The sequence below is a fragment of the Empidonax traillii genome, unplaced genomic scaffold, assembly GCF_003031625.1.
Source record: "Empidonax traillii isolate 1590-97213 ecotype Southwest subspecies unplaced genomic scaffold, ASM303162v1 scaffold166:size2381449, whole genome shotgun sequence".
NCBI classification, from domain to species: domain Eukaryota; kingdom Metazoa; phylum Chordata; class Aves; order Passeriformes; family Tyrannidae; genus Empidonax; species Empidonax traillii.
The window spans coordinates 2,219,021-2,240,749 of NW_020955359.1; the positions used below are offsets into that span (position 1 = coordinate 2,219,021).

The window sequence follows — 21,729 nt, forward strand, 5'->3', positions numbered from 1 at the left end:
CTGGGAATCACCTCGCTGAATTCAGAAAGGTGGAAAGCTCTTCCTGCTGCTCCGATCAAGATAGACAAATGTGTCAAAAATCATCCTTTATATGCAAATACTAGTTTGCTGAAAATGTAAGATAACAGGAGCATACAGAGAGTGACTCACAATGGCTCCAGGAGTTCTTTGGGTTACCGGAGGAACTTTCAGCTCTGCTTTTTGAAGTGGCAAGTCAGTATTTCTCAGTAAGCGTTCCTGATTAGAGTCATGTCTTCATTTTATTTTTTTGCTTTCTTGACCTTTTCTATCTGGGACAACATACTTGTGTTTTGTGAGCTTCCAAGGATGAAGGTTTTATTTCTTTCTTTCTTTCTCCCAATTCTTGTGCGAGTAGGGCAAATTCTTTGGGAATGAATAGAAGCTATTTGGCCTACAAAACTTGTCCTTTTTTGGTTCTATCTTTCTCCCATGATGTCATGCAGTTATTTTTCTGAATGACTTCAATGTGTTTGCCTCAACAAGTCTGCTATTTTATTATTATTATACTTTTCATCTTTTTAAAAGGAAAGTTCAACCCTTTCATTAAAACAAAAATAAAAACAAAAACACACCCCCCCCCAATTAATAAAAAAAACCCAAACAAAACAAACCAAAAAAGGAACAAAAAGGAACACCAAACAGCAGCACATTTTTCTTTTTTCCTTTTTTCCCTTTTGTTTCTTCATAGTATCTGGGGATGGCATAGTAAGGAATATATAAGATGGTAAATACCGCGTGTGCTCTGTGAAAATCAACTCTGGGTTTCCTGCTACAGTTTCTGTATTGAGAATCTCTGATAACATCAAGCTGACTGTAAATAACGAGTGGGCCTCTTTCACAATTTCAGTGTTACAGTTTTTCTGTTATTGTCACTATTTCTCTACTCCATTCTAACATTTCATTATTATGATGAAAGTATATTATATTTGATACAATTACATTAGCAGGAATTAAAGAAAGATCCCCCCTCCCCAAAAGACAAGTTCGTTAAATTTCCTAAAAAAAATTATTCAAAAGAAAGGAAATTCTAAAAGAATTCTGAAGACTCCTGTAAAACAAAAATGTCTCTGGTAACTGGAAATATAATAACAATTCCCTCTCATTCAGCTTCACAAGAGCAGGGGACAAATTCCAGACTGCTAAAATGGATTTTTTGATTGCTAAAATGGAATTTGCCAATGTGGAGTTTGGAAAAACTCTGTGGATAGCAAACCTGAACCTGATAAGAAGATCATTTGTGACAGTGACCACCTTCCCTGCCTGGCCTCTTGGTGAAACACAGGTTTATGATTGTTGGTCTCTCAGTGCTAAAATAAGTACCAAGGATTTCCTGAGAGGCTTGAGGAAAAGCCTCCAGCACAGCCCTTCTTCTCCACTAGTGAGAACTGCTAGTGGTATTTTGTCTGTGGAGAACACGGTGCATTTGGATGGCTCACACGGTGCTCAGGGTGTCCCAGAGCACAGCTGAGCCTCACCGGGTGACTCAGCACAGCTCCCCTGGGCACGGCCACGGCACTGTGGGACAGAGCGCCACCGGCAACCCCCCCAGAGACCAAACCTGCCCCTCATACCCTGCTGTGCTCTGGGACACGGCACCCTTATTTATACAATATTTTAAATCCCTACAAATATTCAGTTGCTGTTGGCTTATTTCCCCTTTATCCACTCAAGCCCTTGACACACCACAGCTGTTTAAAGATTCTTTTGTAATCTTGAAATTATTTTCATATTTTAAGTTAAATTCAACCCCACACATACTCACCCGGTTTTTTGATGTTGCTCACTTCTTGAAAGCCCTACGAAACTAAAATATATCCATTATGAATTTTCATCATTTTACATCAGATAGATTCTTCTATACATTTGATAACTGACAAAATGACACATCTTTGCAAAGTCCCTTAAATAGCTTTTAGATTTGAACAATTTAATATCAAAACATTTGATTTAAACCCTCCACAAAATCCTGAGTAACTTCAGAAGTTTTCAACAAGACTTTTCATTCCTTTTCCATATTCCCAAATCACTTGTACAAAATAATGCCCCTCTGTCAGGAGCTCTGCTCTCTGAAACGCTTTGTACATGCCGTGACTTTATTTGTGTTATCTCACAGTGTGTGCATTTCTAAGCCAGCAGGTAAAGGCAAGGAGGAGCCCTGGTAATAAAACATGAGAAATAAAACCTTTGTGCCTCTTTCATGTTCCTCAATACCCATCTAGGAAAAGCCCAGAAGAAATCCACGTCAGAAAGGCACAGAGAAAAGCTGTCAAAGATTTTGTCTTGGCAAAGAAAGAGCCCAGAAAACACAGTCACACAAATATTTGCACTATGGGAATGTGGTAAGAGAGTCTCTCTCTGGTTATCAAGATAAATTATGTTGTAACTGCCATTTCTCTCATTCTCCAAGTTCTCAGCGAAATTCAGCTGGCTAAAATCTAGACCTGCTTGGACTGTGGTCTCCAGGAATCACAAGTTGCTCTATGTAATAACTATATTTTTTTTTCTTTTTTTTCTAAATTCATGCACTTTTATTCCCACTCATGCAAAAAAAGAAAACATCCCACTCTGCAAGGGAAAACTTAAGGAATGGAATTCAACATTTACACTATTTTTATTCACTTATAAGTCATGCTTTATGGCAGCAATGCATAAGATTATCTTTGTATTTCTTTTTCCACTAAACTGAGACATTCTGCTTTATATTCTCTGTGTATTCAAAATACAACTGTGTTCCTCACTACCATAAACTACCAGCAACATCCAAAAAACCTGCTTAGGTTCTTAGTGGAGTTTATATCAAGCTGTTAGAATATTTATGTTGTGGACTAGGGAAGCCATGGAATAATTACTCACTAAGGGAAACATTTAAAAAGAAAATAAAAAATCAAAAGCACAGAAACCCCTCCACCCTTTCTTTTCTGTCTCTTTAGTTACAATTTTCTAATAGATTGCCCAGACAGATCAGCTGATATAAATTACAAACTGTAAGCTTACATAACATGCTATGTATTAGTGATTTCATATTTTTAACTTATAAATCACCCTGTGCTTTCAGGAAGTGTTCCTGAAAAGATGTTTTTAAAAAAAGAGTGGATCCAACAGGCATTGGAAGCTGCAAGATGCAAAGGATGCAGCAAACTCACTGGAGTTCAGTTATGGCCCTGGTTTATCAGAAAGTCAGTTATCCAAAGTATTTTGAATGACTAGAAAAATGGTATTTACCTTGGACTGATAAGAACTGAGAAACTTTTTAGCTCAACTGGGGAGAGTTTTTAGCAGATAACCACAATACTGAGGAAGTTGTGCTGCTCAAGATTTCATCCCCAGCATAGTTTTGTACGAATACTCAACTCTTTGTGCACCCAGGCTGCTTAGTCAGAGGACAGTCAGGAACCTGATGTTTGAACAGAGCAATCATTAAAATTAGTCATCACCAAAAATCTTAATTATTAAAGATGATTAAGGCCTGAGAAAGGTCAACATTAAACTGATGTTCCCAGTGAATTACTTCTTAACAAAATATTTTTCTTCAAACATCTGGATTCTTACAGAAATTGTAAATGACAAAATCATTACACTTCCTACTTATTTCATAACTACTACAAGGAGTGACAGGAATTACAGAGAGCAGAATTAATGCTAAATCCTTGAAAATAATTCATTTATACAGCTACCAGTTATTCATATTAGGTGGTTCACACATGAAGCTGATACTGTAAAGAAAAATCTCAAATTTACAGAGACAAAGCCAGTTCAGGATGTTTGGAATGCAGCAGTTTTGCAGAGTCCTTTGGACAGAATCCTTTCTTTAAACCATCATAACCAGACACAACTGTCCTGTCCCTCTTAACAGCAGGTTAAGGCTGAGTGACTGGAAATTACTGGTACCACCAAATAGTGCCACCCTTTTCCACACTACTTTTTCCATGCTAGCCACATCTACAATTTGGGTTCATAACTTTCTTATCATAATTCCTCAGAATAAAAAGTGGAAGGGGGAAACTCCTACAGTTCCCTGCTGAGCATGTGTAACGAAGCTGCTGTTTGTTAAATTTTAACACCCAGAGCCATGACCTGCACTGACCACAGAGCCCACATTCCTTTCTGCTCTGGGACAGGCTCTGCCAGGGCAGCTGCAGCACAGACACAGGCAGGGAAGGCTTTGACCAACGTGCCAAGAAATGCCCTACCTGGGCTCCCCAGCTGTGCTGAAACACTTCAGAAACAGCTGTGAGAGCTTTAGGATGTCACTTCTCTTACTAATTTGTTACCATCCTCAAGCCCCAGTAAATGGGATTGCCTTCCTGAGCCAGCTGGGTTCAGCTGGATCCCTGTCCACAGCAGGGGAAGGCTCCCAGATCCATTGTGTCACTGGATCTGCACTGAAAGGTGCCTGCAGGGCAGTCCCGCTGACACTTCCGAGGGGCCAGAGCACAGCCAGCAACTCAGTGAGCTCCCAGCACATCCACCTGGACAGGGGTTATGGAAATCAGCAGGGAATGCACTTATGGAAGACTTTACTGTTTAAATCTAGCAAGCAGAGATCATACTAGGAGTTAAAGTTAAAACTTGGTTAAATATGTAGATTTTGCACAGAAATAACAAAAAGCACATGCTCAACAAGCAGGCCACTTTCCTGCCAACATCAAATCTCAACTCCAAGCCTTTGGGTCATTCCAGCGTTTCAAAGAATAAAGTTGCCAGAGCTTTCTTTTTTTCCAGTGAGGACAATACAGAACACTCATCTCTAGCTTAATTTAAAAAGAAATTATATTAAAAAAAATTACCATGTTTACACTGGATTTACAAAAGATATCTGCTCTATAGTATCTTCTTCTTAATAGTTGCTGTAATAGTATCATAAATCCTTCTACAAGAAAATAAACTTCATCTTTGTTAAGCTGTTATTAATTTGGAGTTTGGGGTTTTGTTGGTTTGGTTTGGTTGTTTGTTTTTAAGGATTGCTAGGGTAGTCAGAATTAGCCAGGCTAAATCCCAACATATCACATGTGGATATTGGGTACAGCAACATAACTTCTAGGAATATTTGTTTGGAATTTGTAGACAGCCGGACCGAGTGCCAGAACATTCATCCGGCACAATCTGAAGCTTAAAATTTCTCTCACTCTCAGTTATATTCTTCATATGCAAGAATTATATTTAATGTTTTGAGATACCAAGGAGATACAATAAAATGTACACTGATATAAAATTGTAACACTTCAAATTGCCTCTTAGAGACTCTTCCTTCTCAAAGCTCATTCAATTTCTAAAGAGGTTCTGACACTGAGTTTTAGCAAATAAGTTTGTATGTATGTCAGGAAAGCAATTGAATTTGAAAATGCTCACCATGCCAGAGAGGAGGGGATGATGGAGGTAATGGGATACAGTGACTCAGGTGCTGACATAAAGGGCTTCCCTTGACTCCAGTCACACAACCCCATTCCCTCCCCTTGAACCTGCATCTCCTGACAAGATCCTGGTCAGAAGGACCCTCCTCACCTTTCTCAGTGAGCTCAGGGAGCGAAATAAGGAAAATGTCCTCGCAAAAAAGGCAGTCACCTTCTGCCAGATGCCTGCCTGAATTGGTATAACACAGGTAGGGATCTGAAGCCAGGATCAAGATGACCATTCCTGTCTGGAATCCCACATTAGACACACCAGCTGCACCCTAAAGGCAGCACAGAACCAGCAGAACTGACACTGCTCCAGTGCCTTTGCAGGAAGTTTACTGTGTGCAAGTCCAAACCACCAGATGATGCCATTATTCTCTTCGAAACTAGACAGGGAAAAAAAAGTTGTGGCTTCAGGGATGACAAACGCCACAATTATGCTTGCAAGCCTCAAGCCTTCCATGTGTCTATTGGGTTTTCTCATGTTTCTGATTAATAATCAGTGTGAGATTCTTCTTTCTGTGTTTCTCTGATTCTATATCTTAAGATTTAGATAAAGCAGCTGCTGGCTTCATAACTAACCTTTATACCCAGAAGTTATGGGGTGTGATAATTCTCACTTTTCCTATTTTATTCCACTCTAACACCTCTTACATAATCTACACATAAGAAGCAGACAGGTGAATAACTATTGTGTGAAATGCAGAATGCCACCAGGACAGCTTGCAGGTAAAACATTGAAAACTGTTGAGAAAATACCTTTGGAAAAGCATCTGTGATGATGTGGGAAATCCATCTGTGTACAAAGCAGGACTCCTGGCTGTGGTTATGAAAGTGCTGTATCATTAAATACCTCGGGGCATGTGAAATCATCCATGTGCTGTCAGGGCTGAGTCACATGTGCCTCAGACATGGGGCTGGGGTAACAGCCCACCCTGGTGCTCCCACTTCACAGGGAGAATAAAAGGACAATGGGGGGTCTGAGCCAGACAGCAATGGAGTCATCCAAACTCTTCCTGCAAGCCAGAGTTTGAAGCTACAGAATTTCCCCCCAAAAATGAAAGAAAGATCAACTGCTACAGCTGGACCTCAAAAACTAAAGCATTTGAGACACGCCATGAATCCCAGAGAGACAGAAAACTTGTGCCCAGAGATCTAGAAAAGTTCTGTACAGAGCTGGGTGGCACAGAGTGCACATACTGTGCCCAAAACAACATTCAAAACTAAGGAAGGGAAGTGTCAGTGTTTTCTCATCTCCATGATACACACCAGCTAAAAGAAAGAACCACTGATTTTATGAAACCAAGCACACCTGTGTTTGTCTGCTTCAGTTATCACATCTTTCTAAGAGGTGGACTATAGACCCTGAGTGGGTAAAAAGAGGGCCCAAAGGAAAAGATGTGTTCAATCTTTCAGAGAACACGGGGACACAGCGGTCAGTGCCCGTCCTTGGGCTGGGGGGACACGTGCAAGCAGCCAGGAAAGTCTCACATTTACCAAGGAAGAGAAGACAAACAACCCTGACTGGAAAGTGAACTAGGGAGGAACCTGCTTCCAACACAGGTCACAAAGCTGAACGGTGTATGGGCTCAGACAGAATGGAAACAAAGCAATCCAGTCCATTTCCAGCAGACTGGACATTACAAAGCCTGGGACGAGCCTGTGTTTCGTCTCACTGCTGCATCAGTTGAAAATTGCAGGTCAGTTGTTAAATTTTCACTTTTAATAAAAGTTAACATAATTATGATTATTTTAGGAAACCTTCCATGCAGTCATACTTAAAAATGGCTCTTCATTACAGAAGTGCTCTTCATTGAGTAATTTAACAAAATTTGAGCTGTTACTTATCTATTTTTCTCTTTTTTTTTTTAGCCAAATACCAGAGGAAGATTTCCTGCCTGAGACAAGTACTTCTTCCTAATGAAATCTATATTCTTCCACATATTGTAAAATTACACCCAAACTACTAAACTGGAATTTCAAACCATTGGTAGATATACCAAAAAGAGGACCAGGGCAACATTCAGCATTGCTTTCTTAACGTTATAAGTAACTAATTTTGTCCTTGACTTCTTTACTCATACAAATCATTTGACTACAACTTTTCAAGATAATCATTTGCATTTTTAATACTTTTAGCTCCTCTTCATTATCATGTACTTCTTACATGTTCTCAGAGAAAAAGCAGGGGGGTGCATTGTCACTGCCTCCTTTTTCTCTGGGTGGAGAACCACAAGCAGGAACTTTGGAAATCACACATTAGCAGAACATTGGAGTCAAACCACGTCCAAACAGCTCTGCCTGCCCTGCACTTCAAAGCACTGGCAAGGCCTCCCTCAGTGTCCTTCCAAGGTCTGCTTGATTGCCACAGTGGTGAATCACGACCATAAAAGAAGCTGTGTGAATGCTGGTTGGGTTTTTTTTTCCCTCTCCACACAGGAAACAATAAAACAGTAATAAAAAAGTAAGGTCAAGAGAGAACTATAGGACTGTTCTGCAGTGAGATCTAAGTGGCCAGTTTTTCTCCACCTGGGACACCCAGTCAAAACATTTGTTAGTGAAGACCTCACTGTGACTCACTGGCTAAAATTCCAGATACAGCTTTAACTCACCCCTGACTCTGACAAACAAACCCTGAAACATTTTATACCGTCAGATCTGACAGTTTGGGGTAACTCACTCAGAGCACTCCACCTTCTTTCGGACTTATTACTCAGAAAAAAAAATTAAACAAGGCAAAATTCATGTCACAGCTCTCAGAAAATGTAATGTTTAGTAAAATTAGACATCAAAGCTAAAGAAGTATTAACATATATCATGAATTTGCATTATCACAAATTCTGATTTGTGATTATGAAATCTTTGTCTTTTCTTTGGAAAGGCATTTCAAGGACTGTCACCAGTTTCATACAAAATGAGAAAATATTTATGTCCTCAAACAAAATTGCTCATCTGTCCAAATTTTTCAAAGCAAACCATTCTTCAAACTGTATGGAAAATCTTGCAAAATCTTATTTTGTACAATATTTCTCCTGAAACATTTTCTCTACATCATTTCACTTCTTTTATGTTTACCCAATTTTTATTTCAACTATATAAAGGAATGCACTTATTTAAGTATATACTTATATTAAGTATAGGATAAGATATGCTCTAGCAAATCTTAGTTGCTGTGTACTAACTTTCAAAAAATCTGTCTTAAAGGACAGATAGTCAGGTATGAAAATACCAGGAAATTTAAGACTTCTCTGCAGCATTAGATATCACCCATTCAACTGTCAGTCCTACTTAAAAACCTTAAAAATTTTTGAAGCAAGCATTAACCTAATAAACAGCCTTCGTAGACAAATTTTACAGCTTCAGCTCTTGTCTAGATTAAGAACATTGAAATTTAAAGATCATAAAAATGTAAAGGTAAAGCTGTAACATTTCAAAGAAAAGACCTCCTATTTCCAGGGAGCATAAATCTGTATGAAATGTGTTTGCTGCTGACAGGAGCTGATGAGAGCCAAATGGATTCGGCATTAATTTACAATTGTTTCAAACATACATAATACAGAATATTATGCCAAAGTCAGATGAGAACAGCAAAGCTCCTTTACAAAATAACAGCTATGTTTAACAGTTTCCATTAAGTTGGGTTTTGGCATCAGAAAGATTCCTATGACCCAGTTTCCACCTGCTTATTGACTTTATATACCATCCAAAGTAAAGTACCAACTGGGAAACTGCAAAAGGTAACAAAGCAGGAGGTTTATAACACTCTGCTGTGTGTATGACATTATTTCTCCACTCAGCTTAGGGAAAAGAAAATTCTTATGGGTTAGGAAAGCAATGGAGCCTGTGGACATTACAGCTCCTCAGGGAAATGTGAGTTAGGAGACCAACTGATTCTTGTTTTGACAATTTATAGCAGCAAACAAGTAATCACAACAATTTATTGTGGTTGCTATAAAAATGCCCAATATTTTTATATCCCTGCTTGCGGGTTTTACGTAACTGGGAATACAAGAGCCACCAATTCAATAACAGGTAATGCAGACACAAATATTAAATTCCACATCCTAGATCATTTTCAAACAGATGGCTTCCTAATGGCTTTGTTTGCTGAAGTAAAACTCTGCTTAAGCTTGTCAGGGCAAGATTGTTTAACTGAAGCCCTATTTAATCATTTCCAATTGTGTATGTGCAAAACAGTTCAAGCTAATGCACGGTAAGTTAGGAGATTTCATGCTGCAAATGTGACACAATATTGGCAAGTGCAACAATGGCAAATTTATAACATTTCAAATAGAAAATTCCCCCAGGAGTTAAAACTGATGTCTTAAAATTCTGGGGAGGAACACACTGTCGACTACCCCTTGTGTGCAGCCTTTCAAAAAGATTTATCTCAGCCTCTTTCAGCCTCCCAAGAAATGTCAGAAATCAAATCCACTGCAGACACTTCAATTGCACCTGTTTGCACAAGACTGGAACTCTGACTTGGCTGAAGTTGATTTAGTTTCCAGAATCTCATTAAATACTGCTATTTATTGACCCAGTCATTTTGAAAATCAATTGGTTTGCAGAGGCCTGTGCAAAAGCAAAATTAAGCTCAGCCCTGAATGTATTTGGTTTGGGTGTCCTGTTTATTAATTTGGTCTTTTTATTAAAATGCATTTAATAAAAAGCAGTTATTTACTTACTCTACACAAAGTCCCCAAAGATGCACCAGAGTATTTTTAAATTGAGGTCAAAGAAATTACAGTATGCTTTTGGGAAAGAAATATTTTAAATATCCATGTGCTTGTAGCAGAAGTTTTCAGGAAGGTCAAACCAATGAATCTTTGGAAATCCTGGCCCTAATGTGGCCCATCCTGTAATTTGTTAAATCGTTGGGGTCTTCTGCAAATAAGGATGATATTTTCTTAATTCCCATTTATTTATTACTTTAATAATTGTTAAGCACCAGACTGTAAAGGAAAATTTGCTTTGTACTTAAAAATAACTTAAAATAGTTGGTTTAAATATACTTTTCTTGCCTGGAACCTCACACCAAAGGGAAAGTTTGCTACTTGAAACAACTCTGATGTTTTAGCCACACTCACATTTTGATGTGCACCTTCATCAGGAGGGACTTGTCATTACTGTCAGTAATGTCAAGCACTGAGTTATCAATCACAAAGTCCAACTCATTTGCAAATGGTCACTCCCAAAATCACAATAATGTAGTGTTAGCATGGGTTAAAGGTTAGTCTGAGAGTTTTTACTGTAATGCTCATAGATCACATAATTCCTACAATACAGTTGGTAGCATCTTTATATCCCCTGATCTTGGAAATCTACACTAAAGAAACTATCTAAAAAATTACTTTTAAAAAAATTTAAAAGAAGGCTATTTGTATTTTTACTTTATATTAATGTGATGTTCAGCTTTCAAACTGAGAGCATTGTGAATGCAAGGATGCCACAAGCTTTTAATCAGAAGCTTTAATTACAGTATTTCAGTTTATAAAGGTGATGTTCTGTTGCAGCAATCTAAGACTGCAATTTGGAAAAAAATAAAGTCAGTTGAAAGTCAGGAGACTATAAATGCTAAAATGAATCCCTTACTGTACACATTCTACACTGCCATCACAGCAAAGTATTTTTAAACTTTGCACTGTAAATTAAAAAAAAAAAAAAAGTGTAACTTATGTGCGGTTCAACTTGCCTAAATTAATTAGGACCAAATTAAGTACAAGTAATGACTTACTTGAGGTGCTTCTATTATAAAATCAAATACTGCACTTTGCAAGCAATGCAAACAATACACAAAGAATTGTACCCTGAGCAATTTAAAAATATTTTTTTTAGAGTTTGTTACCTTTCTTTCTGAGCCCTTGAGATTTTTTAGACTCAAAAGGATTCTCTCTGTCAAAATAATGTATTTTATGAGTTTCTACTCTGTGCAGTTGGTAAACCCCAGACACTTTCAAGCCACCTTTCTAAGCCTTCTCTTGGAGATATCTGGCTCACCAACAGTATGTGGAGTTGGCAGAATGTATGTGACCTTTAAAAAAGAAAACTTTTTGCTTAGAAGTTATAATGAGCCCAAACAAAGCACAAGAGAAAACACTGTATTGGAATAAAACAAAACAAAGACTTTGTTGAAACTTTGTTAAAAAATGTTGAAAGTGAAATAATTGTTAAAATTTTCATTCAAAAAATAAAACAATAAGAATAAAAATAGAGTGTAAGAGGAAGCTGAAATAAAATATAAATTGAAGCACTGTTTCTTCTTTGGTATGCTCTCTGTTCCACACAATCATAAATGCAAAAATAGGAGGACAAATTAGATTATTGTGACAAACAAACCAAAAACCAAATACAACTTACTCCCATTTTTAATGCAGTCAGAGCATTACAAATGAGTGGCCTGGACCTTGGAGTCCTGCTCTGTGTGTTAGGGAAGGCTGAGGGCACTAGATATGAGCTGAAATTAGTCTGCCCAGAAGAACTGACCATGTGGAACGGCAGAAACCTTTCTCTTTGTGCTTACATGATGCTTAGAGTACACCAGGAAAATACTGGAAGAGAACTGTAGCAGACACAAAATGTCAAAATGTCACTGGAAAGTATTTTTGCATATTTATTCAAGGAATTTAAAAAACTTAATGCCATTTCCTACAAATATCTAGATGAAAAGGCTATGTGGCCCCAGGGACCTCCAGTCCTGCACAAACACACGCTTAGTGTTAACCAAGAGAACCTGCACTAGGATTTCCAAGAACAGCTATTGCAATTGTTCTTTTATTCCATCTGCCCTGTCCCCTCCCAGCTGGATTATTCCTGTGTAGTATTCCAGATGCACAGAAAAGCAGCCCCTGTGTAGCAGTGTAACTCCCCAGGTTGGGCTTGCAGTCAATATTTACCTGCTTGACCTCAGCCCCACTTTCCTTGCCTATTGTTGGGAAGACATCTCAAAAAAATAAGGGTTTGCCTTTTTGGCCTGAGGCAACTGCTGAGAGGGAACTTCTGCACGAAATCTCTGACACAGTAATTCACTTCCAAAGGCACACACACTCAGGACACGTTGTTCAAACCAATGAACACACATTTCTAACTTCAAGCTCTCTGCTGGGAGTTTACAATCCCAGGAAAAGCTGCGTCACAGGTCTTTTCAGGACAAGAAGGAAGGAGGGGCAGGGGGAGATCCCTGCACAAACTAAGATTGTCTAACTCAACCCCATCCCCTTACATTTAATTAGCACACAGGACAATGCAGTTTAGTTAAAACATGGGGAGACAGAGGGGAAGGAAAGGACAGGACACAAACCCATGGCGTGTCACAGTGCAGACAGATCCTGCAATGACTGCAGATCATGAGATGAGCCAGAATATCTTTAAGGGTGTGTGGTCATATTTGTCAAATGGAATTGAAGAAAACCATCATACCTGATTCTGTCAAACTCTGTAAAAGAGATGTAAAACCAGTTAATTTACCATGTATTGCTTTTATGGACAAATTTCACATCATAAATAAGTATTAAATTCATATAAGAAATTATTCTTTTCATATGCAATAATACCTCACATAAAAATAAAATATACTCCTGGAGCTTAACTGAATTCAGGCCCAGAGTAATATGGGACATGTAACTCTTACCTCCATATTACAGAGGGAGAAACTAGAGACACAGATGGGTTAAAGTGGGTTGCCCAATGTCACCCTAAAACTGGTGGCTAAGATGACAGTGACAAAAATCAGATTATCCAGCACTGTCCTACCAGAAAAAAAAAAATTATCTGTTTCATAAATAACAGAGCAGCTCAGAAGTGTTTCTCCACTTTGCCAACATTGTGGGTAAATGTTGGCAGTGTAAATGTGTGGAATTTGGCATGGAGCCTCTTTCCTTACAATGTGTCATTCATCCTCATTTTTAACATTTCAGTGGCTGTTCCTTTTAGGTGCCTATTAAAGGGAAGAATAACAGAACAAACCCAGACAAAAGGACACTTATATCACACTAATGAAACATCAGTGAAGTAGAGCATCCTCCAGTAGCTTTGGAGCATTGAAATAGCTCTACAGTAACCACCAGATTCAGTGCTGGAGTCATTCTAGCCCTCAGATCTATTGAAATATTAACATTTTGGGGTTTATTTTGTTGGAAAAATGTGAAGTTCTTCGTGAAGTTCTTATGATTTTATAGTAAACTGAAAGAAATGCCAGTAAAATTGCCAAAGCAATTACTCCATATAGAGCTAGGAAAAATAGGAGATACTGTACCACTTCCCCTTATAATGCTGTAAATCTTCACAGGTTCCCCAAAGAACCATCCTCAACCAGAAACTTTAGCTAAATACGATATTAAATTCACATTTACAAAAAAACTTTAAAGCTCTGCAGGTTTAAGTGGCTCAGTTTCACTCTGTGTACTGTCCAACCCCACATAAATCAACGCTGAGTGCCCAGCCACAGCTATTTACATATAGTTCCAATAATCAAAGATTTCTGTATTTTGAGAATAAGATTGTGGTGCAAGAATTAAAAGCACTGTGGAGACAAGCAAGGAATCCCTTAAATTGTCTCTTATTCCACACTGGGTTTGAAAATTCATTTGTGAACTGTCCTGGTTAAGTTGTATGCTGCTGTACAATCCTCACCAGAGGAGTGGAAATACAAATGAACTAAAGGAGAAGAAAAAGTCATTATTCATATTTGTTACAAAATCTGATGTACATATAAAAACACGGATCAAATAGTTTGCAGATTCCCACCAACCATGAATTTCAGTGTTCCAGTTTTGATAAACATCCTGGGGTGGAATACAGACAGATCACTCCATGAAGAATTGCTTTAGTTTCAGACCAGTGACTTCCAGCAGCTTTCCAGCTTCCAAGTCGGGGATGGTGTCGGATGTGATGCTCAGTAGCACGAAAGGCATGAGAGCTGGGCGTTGTGCAAGGGAACTCCTGCAGCTGCTCAGACTCTGGGCTTTGCAGCTCCCCCTCAGCCCAGAGCTAAAGGGAGCAAAAGCCTTTCAGAGCATGAAAGGTGCGAGACAGTCGCAGCCACGTGAGCGGGAGCTGGATCAGAGCAGTGCATGAACTGGCATGTCTGAATAGGACCGAGTGCCAAGCAGCTCTACAGTGATTTAAAAACAGCTCAAACTTCAGGAAATGAAGGGGGAGTGGGAGACTGTGCTTCTGAATGTGGCATAATATTATTCAATCACTAAGCCATTGCCTTCTTCTAATGAAATGTAAGTAAAGCACTCCAAATTTTCAAGTCAACTATGTCAATTCTCCAGCTATTCTGTTTAGATATTTGGAATTTTATAAGGGTTGTTAAGTCCCTGCCTTGGTTTTATTATTAAGCAGATACTGTGTATCTATCATTATGGATGCTTTAACTTATTTATATTACCCGTTTTTTCCATTCCAGTTTCCAGGACTAATTCAGTTACCTAAAAGCCAGCCGTGCTGAAATGGATCCACCCATCCAGAGGGATCAGTGGCATAGTCCTTATTTTCTCTTAGGATCATTCACAGTGATTTCCATTCCACAGAAAAAAACATCTGGAACATGGCAGCACTCTTTGTTTGTTATCTACAGTAAGAACTCTGTGCTGCTTGCACTGCAAGCTTTGAAAATTCAGTGTGATGATTTTTTTGTTTTTCAGTTTCAATATGGGTAGATCTTAGGCTGTGCTGATCTGCATTAAACATCCATGTCTGGTAGGTTCACAATACACAGAGCAAGAGCAGCAATGGAAAATATGTAAAAGGTAACACAGGAGTCCTGCAAATTCTTCTCATCTACTACAAGTCCCCATATTTACATCTCACTACAGCAAACATTTTCAGTTTTTTATTTTTCTAGGTTGCACTACGTTAAACTTGGTGAGCAACTCACCTCTCCTTAGAGGAAACCTGAAATTCATGTGACCTTTCTGGCAGACACAACCCTAAAGCTCTCTGAAATGCAAATTCACTTCAGCGTTAGGGAAAAAAGACAACCCCCAAGGCTCCTGAGCATGAGTTTGCTTGCACTGCTGTTACACACAACCCCAGACGAGTGTCAGCTTCCTGCTGCTTTTTCCCAGAAGTTTCCACGGTTGGACTGTTTGCAAACATAACTTCAGTCAGGTTTAGGGGCCAAAAAAGATCACTTACCCTGTTCTGTTTCCCACAGTATTGGGATGCCAGTGCTTGGCCTTGTTCTTCCTGAGCATATCATATCCACATCTGCAGCCATCACACACTTACACTTACAGCTAGACAACACATTTTCATGGTTTATTTTTAGAATGTGCCTTGCAACACAACCAGGCCCTCCCCAGACCATAAAGGAATAAAACTGAATATTCTCTTCAAAAGAGACTGCTAAGACAAGCATGTCTTGTTGTCGTGATGTCTCTCTCTGCAAAATCTGCTAACGCCCTCAGTAATTATCTATAAACTGAAAAATTAAGCAGAAAACTGAAAAATTTGGAGTATATATAGAATCTTCCAGCTGCCTCAAAGCAACACAGATAGTAAACTTATTAGGAATGCTCAATAAGAAAACATTTCTCACTTTTACAAATTGAAATTAAATGATTAAATGAGGAGCCAAGGTTCTTATTAAGAATGTACAAAGAAGCAAGGAAAGGAATTTGTATAATACAAACCATTTGGTTCTTTCATCTTCCAGCTTCTATTTGACTAAATGTTTGCATACTGTTTGCTGGGATAAAAACCAGTAGATACTTTGCAAAGATATAAATACCACAGTATTGGCATTTAACAGAAGAGCTGTGGGAAATAAATAGTAACCTCTGAGCTTGTTACACTTTTACAGGCATGTAAAGTTAGAGAACATGTCAGTGACTGTGAATTAATTGCCCCTAACCAAGGACAAGACACATAAAACGTGCTGCAGGGCGGAACACCCATATTCTGTGGTCCAGCTGAGTGCTCAACACTTCCAGGTACTATTAATACACTTGCATGTTATTCAATAACACAGGAAAAGAGCTTTATCTTCTCCCAGTCTGGTGTCACATCTGGCAAAGGGCATCCCTGCACGAGGCCTTACCTGCACAAGACTTTCAATTCTATGAAATGTGAAGACATACTCCAGAGTTTAACAACTAATTAACTTCTCATCTGTAGTGAAAACCTTTGTCCATTTTCTTTCACCAATTTTAAGATTTTTTAGGGTTTGAGTTAGTTCTTCAACCAGCAAGGGAAAAACTCTTCCAGTTTTCTGTAGCTTTTATCACGTTTGACGCTGTCCTGCTCTCAGGCTGCTCCATGAGCTGTTTGTGGGTGTCTCCCCCAGGAATTGCTCTGCACTGGTGGCACCAGGGCTGAGCAGCCACACAGCGGGTTCCACCAGCCTTGCAGGATGTTAAACCCTCATCACAACAGACTCGTCACTTTCTGTTGCATTCCACATAAATATCCCGCCTGTGGAAGTGGAGTGAGTGCTCCAGCCGTGGGCACACTGAGACTGCACAGAGTGCCTGAGTCATCCAACAGCCTGCGAGGGGCAAAGGCTGCAATTTCAGACACAGCGATAATTTCAGGCCTCGCCGAGGCAAACAACGTGAAATCTCTTTGCCAAAATGAGTAATGGAGCTCTAAATACTGATTACAGTTCACAAATCTACCTTACATTGTATGATTGCACTTGAAATTGTACCCTGTGTTCAATTCACAGCAGTATTTTTATCCCAATAATTTATTACTAAACACAAAGGTAAAATACACACAAGTAAAACTATATGTAGAGTAAACATTTGACTTTTTTCTAAGTTTTTTTTGCTGCACTTCTACTGCAGCAGTTACAGCTGTGTTTATGTGTGTGCTTGTTTTTCAGGAAAGTATTCAAGGAACAAGAAAGTGTTTGGTTTGTTTAACACTGGTGAGCACTTTGTAAGCAGAAATGGATGAGAATGTGGTAGCCACTGTTAAATTGGTTGTGCATTACTTCAAAGTGTTGATACATGTTCGGGAGGGAACGTGGGGAACTACCTTTCTTTAAGAAACTGGAATTCAGAACATTTCCCAACTCTGTCTCATCTGAACTCCTGTAGCAGCAAAACAGAAGTTTCCAACTTTCTTATTTAAACTGAGAAAACGTCTACACTAGATTGAAAAGCATCTACTGACAGAAAATCTTGTGTTTCACTAAAATACACTGGCCTGAGTTCATGTTTTGGCAAAGCAGAGTAAGAAAAGCTGCTTTTTAACACACTGGAAGACGGGCAGAAAAGCTTCCAGCTCATAACACACATACCCTGAGATTGCACATCACATACACAAAGAGAAACCAAACAAGGTCTCCTCAAAAATCACAGACCTGAGTTTGTGCATTCAGCAAGTCTTTGAAAATTGTCAGACTATAACTGGGAAGCCTCTCTTTGCCATGAAAAATAGTGCACTTTCCTCAGAAAATGCTACTTTTTACTGTTGCTCATTAGACTTCCATGTTGGAGTAGTAATTTCAAAGGCAAGTCTTTTACAGATTGCTCCCATGGTGAAAAAACAGCTCTACCTTAACATTTGAGTGCCACTAATATGGAAATATATTAAATTGAGCAGCATTCTATTCTTTAGTCTTTTTATAAACTCAGCAGTTTCTTAGAGTTTGTATAGCTGCTACCATCATTTTTTTTTAAGATAAACTACATTAAATTTAGGTTTTAGTACCAGCTAGTACTCATACTGAATCAGCACATTACTGCTGTCATCACAAGTGTTTAAAAATGTCTTTCAGAGGAGTTGTAAGATGCATTTGTTAAAACTGTCAGTCTAAAATAGAGTTTCATATTCAGTTTTTATTTAGTCTAATTATTCCAGCTCTTTCATCAAAAAAAAAGGGCATAAAAAGACTAAAGAGTATTAAACAAGTGATTCTGCCACTGAATCTCCATTTTACGTTAAACACATCCTGAGCCCAAATTTCATGTCAGATGTGAATCAGATGAACAATTAGATGTTAAATTCCTGTTCTTGGACATAATTCACACCAAAGCTGTGAGTCTCGAAACTCCCCTGTGCATTAATTGCAAACATCCATTAAAAATTATCATGAAGATGTTATAAGTGCTTTAGAACACCTTGGAGCTGCACAGAAGAATTTACATCAATTAAGAAACCTGACTGAAGTACTAAAAATACAGTGATGTTCTATGAGAATGGAATATTAAATATTTCAAGCATCACCCCCTATTTACCTCCTAAAATTTGCCAGTATAAACACTTCCCCTTAAGTTCTTCCCAGACTGATCATTTAGTACCACCATTCTTTAATCTGTTTTAGTAACAATTCCTTCCAAGCCCCAGGGGAGTGTGGTACAACCCAGCAGAAAGGGTTATTAGTCTACATGAGGGAGAGTCCAGTAATACCCACGTGAAATTATGTCTTTGCAACAATTATTCACTGATAACAGCATGCTCAGCACAGGACCAGACAACTGAAATACTGTATCTACTTTCAGCATCGTAGTAAAGAAGTTTCTAATGATAACTGGCAGCTTCTGGACAACACATTCAAAATACAATAACTGACATTAAATTGAGCATACGAGAGAATTGAAAGGAGAGGCTGAAATGTAGACCTTTGACAAAGAAAACAGAGCGTCAATTCTGAATTACTGTGGAATTGTTGGCAAATATGTATCAGTTATTTATTGCAAATGAAGGAATCAACTTCCTCAAATGTAAAAATTTTAGATGGTAGAGACACAGATACTTGGAGCAAACTTATTTTTGAAGTCAGGAGCATCCTACAATGAAGTCATCTAACTTCTAATTTAAAAAAAAACCAAACACAAAAGAATTAACAAAGAAATGAAAAAACATCCCTGAGTATATATATGAACCAAACATGTTCAGTCATCTCTGAGCATTCTAAATTTAAAATCCCATTTGAAAAATATATTCAAGGTAGAAGTTAAAATAAGTATTCAGAATCAAACAAAAGAGCCGTTCTTACCTTAATAACAGTGAAAAGTTTTTTGAGGCTTATATAAGGAATTGGTAACTTTAAAAGCTGGTTTTGAAGTAATTAGCTTTAATAAAATTGCATTTTCAGTCATTTGATGGGTTGAAAACAGATCATAGATTAGGACACAACTGGCTTGGCACAGCCACAACCTTCAGATTCTCACATTCACCCACACACTAATATCAACCCCATCCTACAGGGTCACTCTGGGAATAAGCCAGGACATTGTTTGCAAAATTTGCAGACTATAGACTGTTCATGCAGAAATACAACTATCAGCCATTTGAAGAAATCAATATAAGCCCAGGGAAATCTAATTTTTCACACTTTGGCTGAATGTTTTCAATTTGGCATTTATGAATAATGTGTTCCATACGAGTTCGTGTTGAGCTCGGACTGACTTGTGATCTGCTGTAGTGCTCATGGAAGCACATGGTTGCCAAAAATTATTCTGCTGGGAAAGAAATATTTTTTAAAAAGAGCTTCCTGTGTGACTATTAAAGCAAATAGGACATCCTAATTACGAATATATTGCCCCTATAAACCTCAGTCTAACCCGCCATCCATTGCTCCCCATGCAAGGAGAGTATGTGGCAGTATTTCTGTAAAGCACACATGGAGCGTTACTTTAGAGTAAGTTTAACGCTGCAACAGTGCAATACAGACAAGTAAATGTTTATTCATTTACTAAATGTACTGTGGAGTAACTTGAGAAATCTTCTTCAATGTACACATCTGCTCAGCTGGCAATAGTCTAAACACTTCAGAAGCCAAGAACTTTTGATTATCAGGAGCCTTCTTGTGTAAGCTCCGACACTGAATTGCAGAGGACATTTTTGTCTGCATTACGTTTACCAGGATTTTAAGAGAGAGAACACATCCAGAGTACCAGACACTTTTTGGGCACCATGACAGAACTCAAAGGTCTAAAGAAAGAAGGAGTTACATTTACTTTTTCCCACAGTCACCAAAAGTTTTAGCTTTCTCTCTCTCTCTTGGTTTTATCCCTGGATCAACAGTTAAATTTAAATCATCTGAAGCTTTTAGCTTCAAATCACAAGCTCAAACTTGAGACCAAGACAGGCTGTTGCACCCCCAGCAACCTCAATTTTACATGGTGTTAATTCATTCTCTCTTACCTGTGTCCATTCAAATCCATGCTTTAGGGACATTCACACTCCCCCCTTAGCCTACACTACACAATTACCTTTATCTATTTGTCTACCAGCAACTTCCAATACCCTGTGCTGCAATCCTGTGCATTCTGACACGAGTTAACACTTCTCACCCATAAATGCTTGAGATGAATTTGAAAATGATAACTTCAAGTACAGTTTTAACGTGTTTTCTGATGCGAGCAACGAAGCTCTCCGTCACCACAGATAAATTAGCACTGTCAAGTGTAAGTTCCAGCCAAATAAGCCCATTCTCATTCCTCTGCCAGGGCAGGGTGCCAGCTCACCTACCTCAGTTGCTGCTGAGCCAGACCTCCCTCATGTTTCTCCACACCATTTCTTCAGATACTCGCATGTTCAGGCCCACACTCCTTTTCTCAATACCAACGACAAAATTCTCGCACTTTCTCAAGCAAATTCCTCACTTCCTTCAACCCCTACTTCCAGCGCTTCTATATATTGTTGCTTGTTGGTTCCTACACCCTCCTCAGCGTTCCACTCCCTCAGCTCCGTCCCCTCAGAGCCTGCGGTGGCCTCACCCCGAGCAAGGACAGCCCGCGCTGGGCACTGCCCGCCACAGCAAAGCCCCTGGTTGGGCTGCTCAGGTAAATGTTCCACAGCGCGACTTGACGGCAATGCAGTGTTTTTTAAAGGCTGCTTTGCCCCATCGGGAGGCACGAGCAAGAACCCTCCGGGCGGTGAAGCGCCCGGCCCCTCACGGCTCGCAGCGACGGCAGGAGGGGACGGGCGGCGCCACCGCCCGGCCCTGAGGGGAGCGGGGTGAGGCAGCACCGGAGGGCGAGAGGCGCTGGGACAAAGCCCTCAGGGACACGGTGGGATTCCTGGGGCGTCCTAGAGTTCTATTCGATGGTCCTTGTGGCTCCAGCTCAGGATATTCTACGATATAATGACCTCTGGAGTCAGTAAGAGCACACAAACCGCCAGGGAGCAGGAACCCAGGAATCCCCAGAGCCATCACAACTAGCGATGACAGCTCCGCTTTTCAGAAACAAATTCTAGGCACATATTTTAAACACATATTATGAAACAAATGTGGATCTAATTTAAGAAGCTACATTCTTTCCCTTCTAGAATTAATGATTTCACTTCAAGCACAGGGAAGGGAACCAAACCCCCCAGAACGAGGAGGTTTGATGTGGTATCAGCAGGGCCAGTC

At 39.2% G+C, this 21,729-nt stretch overlaps 1 protein-coding gene across 1 annotated transcript in view; it reads right to left on the reverse strand.

Annotated features, from left to right (window-relative positions):
* Positions 1-12,427: 12,427 nt before the first annotated feature.
* The window catches only part of PARN (poly(A)-specific ribonuclease), a 50,828-nt gene continuing 41,526 nt past the window's right edge, over positions 12,428-21,729 (reverse strand). The window contains exon 26 of the transcript XR_003571398.1: positions 12,428-12,439. The gene's annotated coding sequence lies outside the window, so the exon portion shown is untranslated. The remainder of the gene's footprint in view (positions 12,440-21,729) is intronic.